Source organism: Plecotus auritus, assembly GCF_963455305.1.
Source record: "Plecotus auritus genome assembly, chromosome: 2".
NCBI lineage: Eukaryota > Metazoa > Chordata > Mammalia > Chiroptera > Vespertilionidae > Plecotus > Plecotus auritus.
Window position 1 is genome coordinate 120,570,745 of NC_137771.1, and position 13,301 is coordinate 120,584,045.

A 13,301-nucleotide genomic window follows, 5' to 3' on the forward strand; every position below is an offset into this window, starting at 1 on the left:
TCACCACACCTCTGTCCCCTTCACCCCCATCCCCAAGTAGCTGGTGAGAGGTCCCAGCGCGGCGCCAACATCTGCCATGTTCCGCACCACCCCCTGGTGGTCAGTGCTCATCATAGCAAGTGGTTGAACTCCCAGTCTAGGGGACAATTTGCATATTAGGCTTTTATTATGTCGGATGTGCAGATTAGTTAATATTGCTGTGTATTCAAGGATAAACAGTCTAAATGCACAAAATATATTAAAAGTAGAGGTAGTAAAATAATCCCATTATATAAAAGCCCTCTTGTTAGTTTTTAGGACAGACTGTCTTCTGAGATTGTCTTTGTTAATCCACCTCTTGGAGCCAGGTGTTTAGTCACTGACGTGGGGGAGGGGGGAGAAGAGGAAGGGTGAAGGGAAGGGCTCTTTGCTAATATCTCCATACCTAAAAGGAAGTTTCAGGTTATAACTATAGGTCTATATGTATTTTTATAAAGTTCCTGTGTTTATTGTGGACAAGATTTTTTCTTTACTTTGCAACATTGGATCTTTTCTGATGTTCTGAGGTGACAATGTCTGATAAAAAGTAGAACTAGTGAATTAACCAATTTGTAAATATCTTTTTGTTATAATTGTTAGAAAAGAGCGTCTTGGACATGGAGTTGTTGAACCATCTCAGAAATGGACATCAGGACTTGTTCATGCGAGGGGTGTGTGTGGATGTGTTAATATGATTCACATTGTGGTGATAACCATGGATGTGCGTGCACCTCTTTAGACTGTGCTATAGGAATATGTTGTTAAGTACTTCAGTCTAAATTTGCCTCCTTGCTAATATTTTAAAGTATAAATCATAATTCTCTTAGAAGCATTACACTTTGTATACTCTTGCTATGGAACATTAAGGGAACACAGTATTATAATTGTAACTTTGTGAATATCTTTTATCTAGAGGTCTGTTGCTATTTTTGTCCTTTATGAAATTTTTGTCACCAAGTAAGGCAGGATTACATTTTCTTCCAGATTGAGTTGGTGTAAGGTATTCTTGGTTATCAAAATACTCATAGCTTTGGGACTTTGAAATGGTAAATATTCATGATGTGTGAGAAAGCATGATGCATAACTATACCATCTTAATTACATAAAAGTGGAAGCTTAGTTGTGTAGATACACAGGAATTAGAAGGACACGTCAGACTGTAAACTGCTTGTGATTATGGATGGCTTTATTCTTTGCTTGTGTTTTTCAGTTTCCTATATATGCACATGTTAACTTTAAAAAAATAAAAAATTATCCACAAAGTTTATACCCAGATGGCTTCACTGATGAATTCCTCCCCCAGTTTTATTGACATAATTTAAATATAATATTGTATAAGTTTAAGGTGTACAACACATTGGTATCATGTATGTATATATTGTGAAATGATTACCATTCCCTGGTGAATTCTACCAAACATTTTTAAAGGAATTAAAAAAATAAATAAATAAAAAGGAATTAACACTAACCCTTTATAAATTTTTCCAGCATATAAAAAAGGAGGGAATTCTTCCCGTTTTATTCTCTGACACTAATATTAACTGATACCAAAACCAGACAAATACATCTCAAGAAATAAAACCTACACCAAGACCCTTATGAGAGCATGACTTTTCCAGAGATAAGCAATAAAGGAAGCTATTCTTTGTCTCATGTTTACACACCAAATGAAGTCCACATGGTGATAAATATTCCCGATTACAGGATTCAAATCATTCCAGAATTAGATGCCCCTGGACATGCACAGTCTTGGGGAAAAGGTCAGAAAGATCTGACTCCATGTTACCATGAACACCAGCCTGGGACTTTTGGACCTATAAATCTTATTTTAAATACAACTTACACTTCCTGTTTAAAATTTTTGAAGAAATTAGTTTGGTATCTCCAGGTCTGTTCATTCATTTGGGAGATGAAGTAGAATTTGATTGTTGGGAGTCCAATCCAGATATCCAGGGTTTCATGAAACAGAAAGGCTTCGGCAAAGATTTTAGAAAACCAGAGTCTTTCTGTGTTCAAAAGCTTTTGGATATTATTTCAACTATAAAGAAGGGATCCATAGTCTGGCAAGGGGTTTTTGCTGATGAGTGAAGCTTCAGCAAAGCACTGTAGCTCAAGTATAGAGACAGGAAGGGATTCTAATGAATTAAGTGTAATCACAGCAGCTGTCTTACCTGTGATCCTTTCTGTTCTGTGGTACTTAGATTGGATCAGTTATGGACAAGATTGGATAAATTACTATAGAGTGAAATCTCTTGATTTTTTTAAATGTCTACCAGTTTAAATATATACATATATATTTTTCATTTGCAGTTAGTAATGAAATGTACTAAATATTCTCCCTCCCACTTATAAGTGTAGATGTAGAAATCCTCAACAAAATACCAGCAAACCAACATCTCTACCTGAAAAAGATAGCTACAAAAACCCCACAGCTTACATACTCAGTGTTGAAGGACTGAATGCCTTCCTCCTAAGATCATCCACTTAGAACATCCTCCTAAGATATCCATGGCTGCCACTTCCACTCATTGTTGTATTGGAGATTCTACCTAGAGTAATTGGGGGGAGGGAGGAATAAAAGATTGGAAAGAAATGAAGTAAAACCATCTTTATTTGCAGATAACATAATTTTGTGTGTTGATAATCCTAAGAAATCCACTAAAAAACTATTAGAACTAATAAATGAGCTCATTAAGGTTGCAAGATGCAAGGCATATATACAAAAACAAATATTTCTATATAGCACTACTGAGAAAACAAAAAATGAAATTAAGAAAATAATTCTGGTCCTGGCCAGATAGTTCAGTTGGTTGGAGCATCATCCGGATACACCAAGATTGTGGGATCAACCCCTGGTCAGGGCACATGCAAGAGTCAACCAGTGAATGCATAAATGAGCGGAACAACAAGTCTCTCTCTCTCTCTCTCTCTCCCCTCCCCTCCCTCTCCTCCTCCTCCTTCTTCTCCCCTCCCTTCCTCTCTCTCTAAAATTAAACAATAAATAAAATGTGTAAGAAAAGAAAATAATTCCATTTAAATGGAATAAAAAATAAAGTACTTAGGAATAAATGTAACAAAAGTGCAAAATGTATTCTCCAAAAACTCAAGACATTGTTCAAAGAAATGCAAGGAAACCTAAATAACTGAAAATGTATCCCATGTTCTTAAATCGGAAGACTTAATATTGCTAAAATGGCAATGCTCCCCAAATTGATCTATGGATTCAACACCATCCCTCCCAGAATGCCAGCTGGCTATTTTGTAGCAATTGACAAACAGATCATAAAATTCATATGGAAACTCAAGGGACCCATTATACTCAAAATAATCTTGAAAAAGAAGAGCAAAGTTAGATGACTCATACCTCCTGATATCACAACTTATTCTGAAGCAAGAGTAAGTTGTAAGCTAGCCATGTTGATCAATGGAAAGTCCAGGAAAAAAAAAATGTATAAATGGGTTAATTGTTTTCAACAAGGATGCCAAAACAATTCTATGGGGAAACAATAGTCTTTTCAAGAAATGGTGCTGGGACAACTGGCTAGCCACACACAAAAGAATAAAATTGGATGCTTGTTAAACCATCTCAGAAATGGACATCACACTATATACAAAAATTAGGTCAAAATTGACTAAAGATCTAAGAGCCAAAACTTTGAAACCCTTAGAAGAAAACATAGGGGTAGATCTTTATGACCTTGAATTTGGCAGTGGATTATTGGATATGACAGCAAAAGCATAAGCAACAAAAGAAATAGATAAATTGGACTTCATCTAAATTTAAAACTTTGTGCTTCAGAACACCTACATTTAAAACTTTTATGCTTTATTTAAAAAGACAATCTGTAGACTGGGAAAAATATTTGCAAATCATATATCTGACAAAGGATTTGTATCTAAAATTATATAAAGAGTTCTTACAATTCAATAATAAAAATAAATAATTAAATTTTAAATGGTCAAAAGAGATCTTGTATTAAATGTTCTTACCAAAATAAAATAAAAATGAGCAAGAGGATCTGCATAGATATTTCACCAAAGAAGATATGCACATGGCCAATAAGAACATGGAAATCATTAGCCATCAGGGAAATGCAAGTTAAAACCACAGTGAGATACCACTTCACATCCACTAGGATAAAAAAATACAAAGAATAATAAATGTTGACAAGGATGTAGACAAACTGGAACTCTTATACCCTGCTGGTGGGAATGTAAAGTAGTGCAGCAACTTTGGAAAACAATCTGGCAATCCTCAAAAATTTAAACATAGTTACCATTTGACCAAGCATTCTATTCCTAAGCATATTCCAAGAGAAATAGAAGCATATGTTCACACAAAAACAAACGTTCATAGCAGCATTATTTTTTCATTTATCAATTTTATTGTTTATATTTTGTCTCTCCCCCCCTTCCCCCCCCGCCCCCGCTTTAATAGCTCTAAAACACCAAAGAGGAGGGGCTTGGGTTTCTCTGGCTCTGCTTTAAAACATCATGGCTTTCTGTTCCATATGAGAGGAGGGGGCCGCAGAGGGCCCAGTCCATGGAGGTGACTTTGGTTAAGTCCCTGATCTTGCTGCATAGACGGCAGGGTTACGAGAAAGCACCCAGGCACAGCTGCTAGGTTCCTGAATGGTCCGACCCAAGCCGGACAGTGTGCTACCACATTCCACCACCAGGGGCGACTGTTCCATCTGGCTTTTCTTCTTTCGGGGTTGCTGGCTGGATGGGCGGGGGAAGGGAGACAAGAAAAGGGATGTAGTGTGGGATCGCTGTAGGTGAAGCGAGATCTAGGCCTGGGGCTGTCGCCGGATAGCTTCCTCTCTTTCTGAGGGGAGTCCAATGCGTGAGGATTTTCTCCTTGACCTAGGATGGGAGAGGGGGATTTGCGGGGCCGGGCAGCAGTTAAAGTTCTCTCGCCTGCAAAGGAACCTCTTCCTTCAGTTCGGAGGACAAGCTTTTAGGAAACGATGCTGCCTTCCCAGGTATGCACATCACCCGGATTGGGTCAGACTCCAGAATTTAACTGTTTGCCATGGATCTGAGAGAGGCAGCCAAGCTGGTTTAACTACATAGATAGGGATGGCTCCGAACTCCCTCTTTCAGCCCCCGAATGGACGGGCTGGAATTCTAGAAATTCCCAGAGGGACATACCAAAGCGAAAGGGAAAGGAAGTTGTAAAACTAGATTTTCTTTCCCGATCTCCCTTCCCCGCACCTCGTCGGGGCGCCCTCTGCAGGCAGCCGTCTCAGCACGCCGTTAGCACCCGCTGCAGATGGGAGGTGCACGTCATGGGCGGTCTCCCAGGGCACCAGCGTGGCGCGAAACAAGCTGGGCTCGGCCTTCTGCACCTCCAGGATAAGGCAGTGCATGAGATAGCCGCAGCGCGGGAAGGCCACGTCGCCGCTGGCCAGCAGCCCCATGGGGTAAAAGTCATTGGCGCCGTCGCCCACTAGAAAAGGCACTCGAAGTGCACGCTGTCTTGGGCCCGCACGCGCAGGGAGTCGCTGAGCACCTTGTGCTTGCACACGTTGGTGGGGCACCGCGCGCAGCTGTGCGTGTGGAAGGGCCGCAGTGCTCCAGTGCGCGGGGCCGCGACAGGTTGCTGAGGATGTGACGGAACAGGCCCAGATGGCCGGTGGCGTGCAGAGCGCTCTCTGCGACCTAGTGTTGGCATCCGAGATGAGAATCACCTCGAAGCAGGCTCCCTGCTTGGCCACAAACTGCAGCAGGTCGCCCATGCCCGGGGACAGGGAGATGGCCTCATAGATGGCACGCAGGTCCCGCCGCCGCACGCCCTGTTGGTCCAGGTACTTGAAGACCCGCTGCACGCACTCGTTGTAGAAGCCCTCGCTGTAGGTGGCGCGCAGGCCCCTGGCCACACGCTGGTTTTGTCCAGGTTAGTTTCGTCAAAATCGAAGGTCAGGAGGAAGCGCGGCGCGCCCTGCACAGCCTTCCCGCTGTCCTGGGAGCAGGGGGAAGAAGAGCAGCAAGAGGAGGAAGCAAGCGAGAGCAGGTGCGGCGGGTTAGCAGGCCTCGGCCAGAGGCGCTGGCACATCCAAGACCCTAGACAGGCATGGAGGCCAGCAACCGGAAAACACCCGCTCATTGTTGGTACACCACCCGGAGCACTACCTGTAGGGACTGTGGGTCTCTAGCCATCATCCAGAGCTCCTCTAGAGCAGTGATCTCCAACCGGTGGTCCGCGGACCACTGGTGGTCGTGAGGTCCGAAAGGTTGGCGACCGCTGTTCTAGAGTGGTTTTGTCTTGAATGATCAAATCATTTTGTGTCATCCAAAAGAGTTCCTCAAATAAAAGGGGCAAAGGATCTCTGAGCTTCTCCAGCAGGCTCGGTTGCAGGCTCCTCCCTGGCCGGTACCCTGGTCTGAGCTTGTGCAGGAGGCAGCCAGTCAACGTGTTTCTCTCACATTGATGTTTCTCTCACATCGATATTTCTCTCTGTCTTTCCATCTCTCTTCCACTCTCCTGCAGAGCTGCAGTGGCAGAAGTCTGTTCCGGCTGAGTTTGAAGTGCAGAGAGTGGAGAGAGGGGCTCGCGGAGGTATTCTGGCGTAGGATGGAGCCCCGGGTGCTCACGGGAATTGGAGCGGATGCGGTGTCTTATCCACCCTCGGATTTCTGGGCTCACAAGTGCCTCTGGTCAGTCCGGAGGGGCCGTGGATGATGTGCTTCTGGGGTGTCCCCTCCACCTGGCTTCCATCCCCCGCCCGGGCCTCCGCGCATACCCGGAGCCAGAGCTGGAGCCACCATTTTTATTACTATTCTCCTCCCCTATCCTTCAACAATTACCAGCTTGTTCTCTATAGCTATGTGTCTGTTTCCATTTTGTTTTGTTTATTCATTTGTTTTGTTTTTAGATTCCACATATAAGTGAATTCATATGGTATTTGTCTTTCTCTGTCTAACTTATTTCACTCAGTACAATAACCTCTAGGTCCCTCCATGTTTTCCCAAATGGGAAGATTTTATTCTTTTTATTGCAGAATAATAATTCATTGTATATATGCACCACATCTTCTTTATCCATTCATCTATTTTTTTAAAAAATTTTATTGTTTAAAGTCTTATATATGTCTCCTTCCCCCCTTCCTCCCCATTGACCTCTCCTGGGCCACCTGTACCCACAGCAAATGCCCTCACCCCCCTAGTGTCTGTGTTTGTTGCTTATGCTTATATGCATACATACAAGTCCTTTGGTGGACCTCTTACTTCTTCACCTCTCCCCTGCCTTCCCACTGAAGTTTGGAAGTCTTTTCAATGCCTCTCTGTTTCTGTATCTATTTTTGTTCATCAGTTTATATTGTTCATTATATTCCACAAATGACTGAGATCATGTGATACTTCTCTTTCTCTGACTGGCTTATTTCTCTTAGCATAATGCTCTCCAGGTCCATCCATGCTGTTGCAAATGGTGAGAATTCCTTCTTTTTTACAGCAGCATAATATTCCATTGTGCAGATGTACCACTGTTTTTTATTTTTATTTTTATTTTTTTTAATTGAATAAATCTTTATGGTTCAGATTATTACAATTGTTCCTCTTTTTCCCCCATAGCTCCCCTCCACCCGGTTCACACCCCACCCTCTGCCCTTACTCCCCCCCCCCACTGTCCTCATCCATAGTTGTACGATTTTTGTCCAGTCTCTTCCCACATCCCTCACACCCCCTTCCCCCCGATAATTGCAGTCCACTCCCTTTCTGTGCCCCTGATTCTATTATATTCACCAGTTTATTCTGTTCATCAGATTTTTATATTCACTTGATTTTTAGATTCACTTGTTGATAAATATGTATTTGTTGTTCATAATTTTTATCTTTACCTTTTTCTTCTTCTTCCTCTTCTTAAAGAATACCTTTCAGCATTTCATATAATACTGGTTTGGTGGTGATGAACTCCTTTAGCTTTTTCTTATCTGTGAAGTTCTTTATCTGCCTTCAATTCTGAATGATAGCTTTGCTGGGTAGAGTAATCTTGGTTGTAGGTTCTTGCTATTCATCACTTTGAATATTTCTTGCCACTCCTGTCTGGCCTGCATAGTTTCTGCTGAGAAATCAGCTGACAGTCGTATGGGTGCTCCTTTGTAGGTAACTAACGGTTTTTCTCTTGCTGCTTTTAATATTCTCTCTTGGTCTTTTGCTCTTGGCATTTTAATTATGATGTGTCTTGGTGTGGTCCTCTTTGGATTCCTTTTGTTGGGGGTTCTGTGCACTTCCTGGACTTGTAAGTCTATTTCTTTCACCAGGTAGGGGAAGTTTTCGGTCATTATTTCTTAAAATAGGTTTTCAGTATCTTGCTCTCTCTCTTCTTCTGGCATCCTCATAATTCTGATGTTGGTATGCTTGAAGTTGTCCCAGAGGATCCTTACACTATCTTCATATTTTTGGATTTTTTTTTCTTTTTGCTTTTTCGGTTGAGTGTTTTGTGCTTCTTTGTATTTCAAATCTTTGACTTGATTCTTGCAATCCTCTAGTCTGCTGTTAGATCTCTGTATAATATTTTTTATTTCAGTCAGTGTATGCTTAATTTCTAGTTGGTCCTTTTTCATATTCTCAAGGGTCTCACTAAATTTATCGGCCTTTTCTAGAAAATTCTTGAAAAACCTTATAACCGTGGTTTTGAACTCTATATCCAGTCGTTTGCTTTCCTCCATTTCTTTCATTTGTGATCTGTTTCTTTGTCTCCGCATTTTGGCTGCTTCCCTGAGTTGATAGAGTGGCTTTGTGTGCTGGTGTCCTATAGGGCCCAGTGGCTCAGCCTCCCCAGTTACCTGAGGTGGACACTCTTGGTGCACCCCTTTGTGGGCTGTGTGCACAGTCTTCTTGTAGTTAAGCCTTGATTGTTGTTGGTATCACTGGGAGAAATTGACCTCCAGGCCAATTGCTGTGAGGATCAGCTGTGTCTACACTGGGAGAACTTCTGTGCTGGAGAAACCCTTATGAGACAAGACTTGCAAAAGCCTCTGTGCTCAGCTTGGATGGGGCAGAGTCTCAGGGCGGAGCAGACAGCATTGGTTTCCCATCAGCCCTGCCCTAATAGGCCCTTGTGTCTCAGTGTCCCTTGGTAATCGCTGCAAGCACCTCTGAGAGAAAGCCGCCCTCGAGTTCCACCCGCTACCAGACTGTCCAGTTTCTCCCCGAATGGGCCCGGGCCCCCAGAGTCTCGCCTGGAACTGGAGTTCAGAGCAGTTGGGAGCTTTTGTCTCCCTCCCGCCCGAGAAAGCCAGCCACGCACCAGTTGCCAGTCCTCTCCGCGCACGTGGTTGTCTCAGCACCTCTGCCTCCCACAGCTCCTCCTAGCCTCAGTGCGCTTCTCTCTTTCCTTTTAGTTGTAGAATTTCCACTCAGCCAGTCTTCCTGTGGTTCTGGATGATGTCCATTTTGTCTTTTAGTTGTAGTTTTGAAATTGTTGTGCGAGGCAGCAGTTTAGGTGCTTACCTATGCCGCTATCTTGGTTTCTCCTGTACCACAGTTTTTTAATTCACTCATCTGCTGATGGGCACTGAGGCTGTTTCCAAATCTTAGCTATTGTAAATTGTGCTGCTATGAATATAGGAGTGTATATGTCCTTTCTGATTGGTGTTTCTTATTTCTCAGGATATATTCCTAGAAGTGGGATCACTGGGTCAAATGGGAATTCCATTTTTAATTTTTGAGGAAGCTCCATATGTTCTCCACAGTGGCTGCACCAGTCTGCATTCCTACCAGCAGTGCATGAGGGCTCCTTTTTCTCCGCATCCTTGCCAGCACTTGTTCTTTGTCAATGTCTTGATGATAACCATTCTGACAGGTGTGAGATGGTATCTCATTGTCATTTTGATTTGCATGTCTCAGATGATTAGTGACTTTGAGCATATGTTTTCATATGGCTCGTGGCTTTCTGTATGTCCACTTTTGAAAAGTCTATTTAGGTCCTTTGCCCATTTTTTTTGATTTGATTGTTTATCTTCTTTTTATTAAGATGTATGAGTTCCCTATAAATTTTGGAGATTAGGCCCTTATTGGATATAACATTGGCAAATAAGTTTTATCAGTGGCAAATGATTTTATAAACGGCTGGCATGACATGATACAGAGTGAGCCACATAATCAGACACCCTGAGTGGAGACTCTATCCACAAACAGGACAATTACATTCAAGACCCAGCTACAACAGGAGAACCCAAACATCACAAGTAGGGGGCCTTCTTAGAACACCCAGCCCAGGAGACCTGAGAGACTGCACCACTGGGTTTCACAAAACATATACTACATAAGACCAACCAAAAAAATATGGGTGGCATAGAAGTTTGATCTAAGACATAGAAACAAATAGAAAGAAACGGCAAAAATGGGTAGACAAAGAAACAACCTCCCCCCAAAAAAGAGAAAAGAATCACCAAAAAAGGAACTAAATGAAATAGGGGCAAGTAACTTGTCAGAGAAAGAATTCAGAGTAATGGTTATAAGGATGATCAAACTTCTGAATGAGAAGGAAGAGGAACTCAATGAGAATTATAAGGAGCTGAATAAGAAATACAACAACATGAATAAGAATCAACAGGAGATGAAAAATGACATAGCTGCAATAAAGAAAACCATGGAAAATTTCAACAGTAGACTAGAAGCTGAGGACAGAATCAGCAAGTTAGAAGTCAAGGTAGAATAAAACACCCAAGCAGAGCAACAACTGAAAAAATTTTAAAAAGCAGGAGGAGAGTTTAAGGGAGCTTTGGAACACCATAAAATGAAACAACATTCACATAATAGGGGTGCCAGAAGGAGAGGAAGCTGAGCAAGGAGTGGAAAACATGTTTGAAGAAATAACCACAGAAAACTTCCCTGACTTTGGGAAGCACATAGAATCCCAAAGACATATCATAATCAAATTGGCAAATGTAAAAGAAAAAGAAAAAATCTAAAAGACTGCAAGAGAGAGGCAGAAAGTTACCTACAAGGGATCTCCCATAAGACTATCAACTGGTTTCTCAACAGAAACACATCAGGAAATGGCATGAGGTATACAAAGTGATGAAAAGCAAGGAACTGAATCCAGAATACTCTATCCAGCAAGGCTATCATTCAAAATTGAAAGTGAAATCAGGAGCTTCACAGACAAAAAAGGCGAAGCGAGTTTATTGCCACCAAACAGCAATGCAAGAAATGCTAATGGAACTATTTTAAAAAGAAGAAATAGAAAAGGAGGAAGGAACACAGGCTTAAAGAATAAAAATGGCAACAAACAAGTACCTGTCAATAATAACCTTAAATGTAAATGGATTAAATGCTTCAGTTAAAAGACATAATGTAGCTGATTGCATAAGAAAACATGACCCATATATATATGCTGTCTACAAAAGACCCACCTCAGAACAAAAGACCCACACAGACAGAAAGTGAAGGGATGGGAAAAAAAATTTCAGGCAAATGGAAATTTAAAAAAGGAACTGGGAAGCAATCCTTCTTTCTGACAAAATAGACCTCGAAGGCCATAACAAGAGATAAGGAAGGCCACTTCATAATACTAAAGGGATCGATACAATAAGAGGCTATAATTCTGGTAAATATATATGCACCCAATACAGGAGCATCCAAATGTATAAAAAAAACTTCTGGAGGATATCAAGGGAGATATGGACAACAATACAATCATAGGAATTCACTGGAAATCTTCTAGAAAAAAATCAACAAGGAAACAGCAATCCTAAAGGACTCACTAGTTCAGATGGAACTAATTGACATCTTCAGAGCATTTCACCCCAAAACTAAGGAATATACATTCTTCTCAAGTGCACAGGGGACATTTTCAAAGATAGGTCACATGTTAGGACACAAGATGTATAAGTAGCAAGTGATCCTAAGAAAGTTGGCAATGTCCTTCCTGCCAAATAAAATACAGAGGCTGCAGGTCCTTTTTGTTTTCAGTGTGGAAGGCCTTTCACCCTTTGTTTTGGCAGTTCACAAAGTTACTGTCATTAGGTTGCATAACAGTTGCATGTCACAGAGAAACCTGTGGAATTTGGGAATTTGTTTAAGGCACTGGAACTAGAATGCTGAGCCCTCTTGAACACTGCTCCACGCTTAATTTGCATACAATTCACCTGGGGATTCTGTGAAGATGAAAATTCTAATTTAATGGCCTGTGTGGGGCCTGAGATTCTGCATTCCTAACAGGATCCCAGGTTATTGTTGGTACTCTGGCCATAGATTACTCCTATTAGACCTCCAACACAGGCTGGGTGTTAAAATGTACTGGTCTGCTTTTCCTGTCAGTCAGGTGGACTGTAATGTAATGTTTAGCAAAAGAAAGGGATTTCACCTTGAAAAACATTCTGATTGCTGTTCTCAATCAAGCAGAAATGACTTCAAGGTTCTGAGATGGTTTTCATTCTCTGTAGCACCTTCCTTCTTCATGTCATCCACCTATAATTAACAGGGGGGTGTGCAGGAGTAACCAAGGCTGGAGGTAGGCAGAAACATGCTTGGGTACTCCCAGTGTTTATGATTTGGGTTTTGTCAGAAATTATAATCTATCTCAATCCTAGATGAAACTTGAGCCTTAGAATCTGGTCTAAGGGGCATTCCCAGGTGCCAGGAGGTAAGCACTCTTCCCAAACTAAGTGCTCTTTCCAAACTCTGCATGTGTGTGTGGATGGCATTTTTCCAGACAGGCCCTGGGAATCTCCTTTGCACAATGTATGAAATCTAAAATTTGGTAATCCTGCCACATCTTAAATGCCAGCCAATGTGGCCTTACTGTAGAAAATTCCTTTCTGAAGACAGAACAAGCTATCCCTGCCAAAGGCTGGATCTGGATATGGGAGTACCGAGCCATTCTGGTTTCATGGTCTGGTGTGAAGGGGACATATTGTGGCATCCTTGCCCCCCCTTGCACCTAGGATAAGGCAGGACAGAGCCGGCTGAAAGCCCCCAAACACCTGCTGTAAATAGCAAGCATGGTTGTTTGACTTTTTCCTCATAGCTGGACAGACCGGTGTGGTGAGGTGTCAGCTTTCTTTATAAAACACCTTTTGGTTTTCTCAGTGGCACTTACTATGAACAGGTCCTCAAATATGACTGAAGGACAAATACCTCTAATTGATATATTTTCAAATATCAAACCTATCCTGGGAGAGTTCGTTTTAAGGGCAGGCTGAATTCTGGTGCTGAGCCCAGCCATTAAGCAGAGGTTGTCAGGATTGGAAAACATTGAAATAATGGTTTTATCAGTGGCAAATTATTTTATAAAACATGTTATTATTTTAAAGGTTCTGATATAATAGGGC

At 41.9% G+C, this 13,301-nt stretch overlaps 1 pseudogene across 1 annotated transcript; it reads right to left on the minus strand.

The window, feature by feature from the left end:
* Positions 1 to 5,266: 5,266 nt before the first annotated feature.
* On the minus strand, positions 5,267 to 6,076 carry LOC308240853 (phosphoethanolamine/phosphocholine phosphatase-like; annotated as a pseudogene). The gene has a single exon. The product of its transcript is annotated as a phosphoethanolamine/phosphocholine phosphatase-like (transcript).
* Between the last annotated feature and the right edge of the window lie 7,225 nt (positions 6,077 to 13,301).